This window comes from Felis catus, chromosome D4 (assembly GCF_018350175.1).
Source record: "Felis catus isolate Fca126 chromosome D4, F.catus_Fca126_mat1.0, whole genome shotgun sequence".
Taxonomy (NCBI): Eukaryota; Metazoa; Chordata; class Mammalia; order Carnivora; family Felidae; genus Felis; species Felis catus.
Window position 1 is genome coordinate 81,338,948 of NC_058380.1, and position 6,111 is coordinate 81,345,058.

Sequence of the window (6,111 nt, forward strand, 5' to 3'; positions counted from 1 at the left end):
CTTGCCAACACTCATAATTTCCAGAAATATTTTTTTTCCTTGCCAATCTGTTGTATGTGAAGTATCATCTCGCTATCGTTTTGATTTGTGTTTTCCTAATTATTCTTGAGGGTGAGCATCAACCACCTTTTTGTAAAAATCTTTCCAAAATGAATTATAAATTTTTCTTCCTTTTAAGAGTGGCTATTAAATGTAATTTGACTTTTCTGATGGGCCATGGTCTCTATAAAGTCCCATCTTCCTTCAGGGCATAATAGAGTGTGGTTTTTGGACATTTTGCGCTTCAAATGAATGGCCCCAGTGGAAGTTGGGCAGAGATAAAGAAGAGGAATCATGATGGAGCCAGTAGGTTTGGGAAGGGAAGTGGGAGAAGGAACTGGAAATGTCAGCAGGGTGCTGATATGTGTACCCAAGTCTACTGATACGTTGTAATACCAGTCAGGGGCCTGTTGGGGCAATTAGGGTGGAGTTAAAGTTGTTGAGCTTTGGCACGTTCTATTTCCTATGTCTTCCTGTGTCTTACAGAGTCTCTCCCCTGGAGCATGCAGCTGTACACATCCTGGCATGGAGTGGTCATTCCTAAATGGAGTGGTCATTCCTAAAAGGAATGGTCATTCCTAAATGCTGTTGCACAACAGAGTACGGAGTCTGTTGCCTCAGATAATCTGAGGAGCATGTTCAAATCCCCTGAGCCTCTTTCTGGTGATGCTGGTCAACTAGTCTGGGATGGGACCCTGAAGGCTATGTTTTCCAGATCTTTCTGAGAGTTTCCCCGGGAACTGCCCCATGGAAAAGGACATGGTATTTTGCTTAAGCCTCCATGTCATGAGGCTAACCCTTGTGGGCTTGTTGCTTTGATGCATCTGAATAGAGGTTTTGCTGGTACCTCCCAGACTGGCCAGAGGAAGGAAACTCCCTGCTCCATATCCACAGCTACATTCTGGAATCTTTCCTAGGTGGCCAGAGCACAGTAAAGAAAAGGATCACCTATTATGATATTACTAAAGATTCAGAAGTACTAAAAGAGAATTATACCACAGAGTCCACCTTAAAAGTACAGCACAGGCCCCAAATTTCTCTAGGAACTCTTACCAGGCCAGTGACTTCCTGTCTTAACAGCGGACAAAGATATTTCACACCCCATCCCTGAGACAGAGGCCTTTTCCTGCCTCAGGGTCAGAGCCAAAGTGGCTCTCAAGACCCACAGAAGGAGGTGTTCCCCTTACCTGTGTCTAGCTCCACACCCCCAGTGTGCTTAGCCATCTAGAATCAGTTTTTATAGTTCTGAAGGAAGGATTAATGACTAGTATAGAGAACTCTCCAAAGATAGCCTGTAACACCAAGTTCCTAAACAACTACAAGTTTCAAAATACATTAGAAATTTTAAAACATATATGAACACATGACCAGAAATTTAGTAAATTATCAGAGCCTCATGCCAAAATGAATATTCTAGAATTGAAATAGAGTTCTAAATAAACAGCCTAGAAAGTTCATAGTCTGGGTTGTGGGCTTTGAAAAGTCCCTTGAGGCAGTGTAGTGTAAACCCTGACAGTTGTTTTTTTTTCATTTTTTGTTCAAGTGCCTGACTTAAGGTTGGATCGCCATGACATCCATTTCAAAGAAAGATCCACTTCAGACAAACACACTGTGAGCCACACAACCAGATAAAGAGAAGGGTCATCTCCCCTGACTGTGAGGCTCCTTTGTTTTAGAAGTCTTGGTTGATTTTTTAAAAATTTTTAAAAAATTTTTAAAAATTTTAAAATTTTAAAAAATTTTAAAAAATTTTCTTTCTTTTCTTTCCTTTTTTAAAAAAAATTTAAATGTTTATTCATTTTTGAGAGAGAGAGAGACAGAGTGTAAGTGGGGGAGGGGCAGAGAGAGAGGGATACACAGAATCTGAAGCAGGCTCCAGGCTCTGAGCTGTCAGCACAGAGCCCGATGCAGGGCTCAAACCCACGAACTGTGACATCATGAGTCGAAGTTGGACACTTAACCAGCTGAGCCACTCAGGTGTCCCTTGGTTGATTTTGATAAAAGGACCAATTGGGCCACTTGTCTTTTCTCTTCCTTTGCTCTAAATTCCTGCTCTTTAGTTTTTTTTTTTTTTATTTTTTAAATGTTTATTTATTTTTGAGAAACAGGCTTGGGAAAAGTATGTTTCTGTCCAAGAACAATTTGCAAGAAGCTCTCTGAAACTAGTTGTGATTATGGGGTACTCTTAGGAGGCCTGAGAAACAGGACAATAAGGTGGCAGAGAGAGGCCACCTTTATATGGACAAAGGTTGTGGTTTAGTCAAAGGAGGGAAAGTCAAAGGAGGGAAAATGAGGCTGTCTTCTCCACAGGCTCAGAGATGCAGAGAATTTCTTCCCACTGCAGGTGAGGACTGAGCCAAGCAGATGACCAAGATGACCTTAACAGTTCCCCTCAGCTTGCATTAAATGGTGGCCTTCTTCCTGAATCTGGGACCCCAACATTCCTTTTATTAGAAAACTTGTAACTGTGAATTCTTTCTCTACCTCTTTGAGATACAAATCTTTTAAAAAACTTCTTGCCAGTTTCTCAACCTAGGCTTATCTTTCTCAAGGATCTGGAGCTAACTCTTTGAAATGTAATCATTTCACATGAGATAGTGCCCCATCTCCCAATGTCTGTGGGTGCCTTGCTCCAAGTTGCAAAATTGCCTTCTATCACCAAGAAACAGGAAGTTTATTTTCCCTTTGCATAAAGCCAATTAGCAAACACAGATGGTGTATGACTCCCCTAATGTCCTCTGGTACTTTTCCTCTGGCTCAGCCCAGGGCTTACAAACCCTTTCTTTCAGACTGAATTCTGTTCTTTCTCCCTATTTTGAGAGTTTTAAATAAAGTCTTCCTTTATTTGGACTGGAAGAATAAACATTGTTAAAATGTCTATACTATCCAAAGCAATCTACACATTTAATGCAATCCCTATCAAAATAACACCAGCATTCTTCACAGAGCTAGAACAAACAATCCTAAAGTTTGTATGGAACCACAAATGACCCTGAATAGCCAAAGTAATGTTGAAAAAGAGAACCAAAGCTGGAAGCATCACAACCCCGCACTTCAAGCTGTATTACAAAGCTGTAATTATAAAGAGAGTATGGTACTGAGAAAAAAACACACACATAGATCAATGAAACAGAATTGAGAACCCAGAAATAGACCCACAAATATATGGCCAACTCATCTTCTACAAAGCAGGAGAGAATATCCAATGGAAAAACGCAGTCTCTTCAGCAGATGGTGCTGGGAAAGAATGAAACTGAACCACTTTCTTATACCATACACAAAAATAAATTCAAAATGGATGAAAGACCTAAATGTGAGACAAGAAACCATCAAAATCCTACAGAAGAAAACAGGGATCAACTTCTTTGACCTTGGTTGCAGCAACTTCTTATTAGACATGTCTCTGGAGGCAAGGGAAATAAAAACAAAAATGAATAATTGGGACATCATTAAGATAAAAAGCTTCTGCACAGAGAAGGAAACAATCAATAAAACTAAAAGGCAACCGACAGAATGGGAGAATATATTTGCTAATAACATATTGGATAAAGCGTTAGTATTTAAAATCTATAAAGAACTTATCAAACACAACATCCTCCAAATAAATAATCCAGTGAAGAAATGGACCAGAGACATGAATAGACACTTTTCCAAAGAAGACATCCAGATGGCCAACAGACACATGAAAAGATGCTCAACATCACTCATCATCAGAGAAATACAAATTAAAACCACAATGAGATACCACCTCACACCTGTCAGAATGGCTAAAATTAATAACTCAGGATACAACAGATGTTGGCAAGGATATGGAGAAAGGGGAGCCCTTTTCACTGTTGGTGGGAATGCAAACTGGTGCAGCCACTCTAGAAAACAGTATGGAGGTTCCTGAAAAAATTAAAAATAGAATTAGCCTATGCCCCAGAAATTGCACTACTAGGTACTTATCCAAAGGATAAAAAAATGCTGATTTGAAGGGGAATATGCACACCAATGTTTATAGCAGTGTTATCAACAATAGCCAAATTATGGAAAGAGCCCAAATGTCCATTGACTGATGAATGGATAAAGAAGATGTGTATATATGTATGTATGTACATATGTATGTATGTGTATATATATAATGGAATATCACTCAATATCAAGAAGAATTAAATTTTGCCATTTGTAACAATGTGGATGGAACTAGAATGTATTATGCTAAGTGAAATAAGTCAGAGAAAGACAAATACCGTATTATTTCACTCATATGTGGAATTTAAGAAACACAACAGATGAACATAGAGGAAGGGCAGGAAAAATAAGATAAAAACAGAAAGGGAGGCAAACAATTAGAGACTCTTAAAAAGAGCAAACTGAAGGTTGCTGGAAGGGAGGTGGGTGGGGGAATGGGCTAAATGGGTGATGGGCATTAAGCAGGGCACTTGTTGGGATGAGCACTGGGTGTTGTATGTAAGTGATGGATCACTGGTTTCTACTCATGAAACCAATACTACACCATATGTTGACTAACTTGAATTTAAATAAATCAAAAAAGGTCTTCCTTGCCTGTTTCACTTTGCCTGGTGCCAGTTTTGCTTTGATACATGCCAAATATGTGTTTCTCACATTTACCAATCAGATAAGACACTCATATTCCCTGGGATAGAAACTGAAACAGGGTGGGAAAAAAATGAGTGCCTTAACTAAATCCTCTTCTCATGGAGGAAAAGATTGAGACCAGGAAAGCAGTATTCCCATCAGACAATGATGCTTACTTAAACTTTTTACTCTTAGATGTTCACTTATAATATAAAATTTTCCATCTCATTCTGAATTTTCATTTCTTGCCACTGGAAAAATATCTTCCCAAGGTAATTGAGACTGATATTTCTTTTAATCTCTATTGCCTAATAAAATTATAACAAAATGTCTAAATCTAGGACATTCTCTAGAGTCAGCCTTACTTGGACATATACTTTATTATAAAATATTACTGTTGCCAGTTGCGAACATGAGGAATTTGAAACTCTTTAATATTAAATTATTTCTATGAATTGGAAGTGACCTTGAATATCATCTAGCTCAATTCCAGTCTGATATATAAAACGGCTTTGTACTACCCTTCTCCAGTGAGGGTGGATGTCACCTTTCAATAACTCTGACATTTGAGTTTCTTTCCTTATAGTGTGTTAGGAATTACTTTCCCCAGTCTTACAAATATTGTGTCTAGTTCTGTCTTCAAAAGCTACTCGGGGTAAACCTCATTACAGAGAAATATTTTTCTCACCTTAGAAAATAGATCAATAGATAGTAATGATGTCAGAAATATAGATACTTCCAGGGTGAATGACACCAAAAAGATGCTCAGAAGAGGCCATGGACCAAAAGCTGTCAGAGGAACAAAGGGAAGGAAGCCAGGGAAGACACAAAAAAGTAAATGTCAGTTCCATTGCACGTGGCTGGTCACATGGAACATTGGACCTAAGTTGTTAAGTCAACCAGGTCCTGAGGGCCAACTCTTGATTCTATACTGTGTTCAGGACCCAAGACACTGCCAAGAGAGATTCCAAAAAAGGAGGAGACATTATATATTCTCTGTCTTGCATGCAAAAACTGTCTCTGCTGTTGGGGAGTTCCTAATCTTACAGGGAAGACAAAATGCACACACACAATATCACCTTAAGTAATTTCAGGGACGTTGAAATTGCTGAAAATTGAATAACTAATTGAAGACGTTTCTTTTTTTAAGTTTTTATTTAAATTCCAGTTAACATACAGTGTAATATTTGTTTCAGGTGTACAACATAGTGATTCAGCACTTCCATAGTGATTCATCACAAGAGCACTCCTTAGTCCCCATCACCTATTTAACCCATTCCCCACCAACCCCCCTCTTGTAACCATCAGTTTGTTCTCTATAGTTAAAAGTCTGTTTCTTGGTTTGTCTTTCTCTCTTTTTCTATTTTTCTTTTTGCTTGTTTGTTGTGTTTCTTAAATTCCACCTATGAGTGAAATCATATGGTATCTTTCTCTGACTGACTTCTTTCACTTAGCATTATACTATCTAGCTGCATCCACATCATTGCAAAT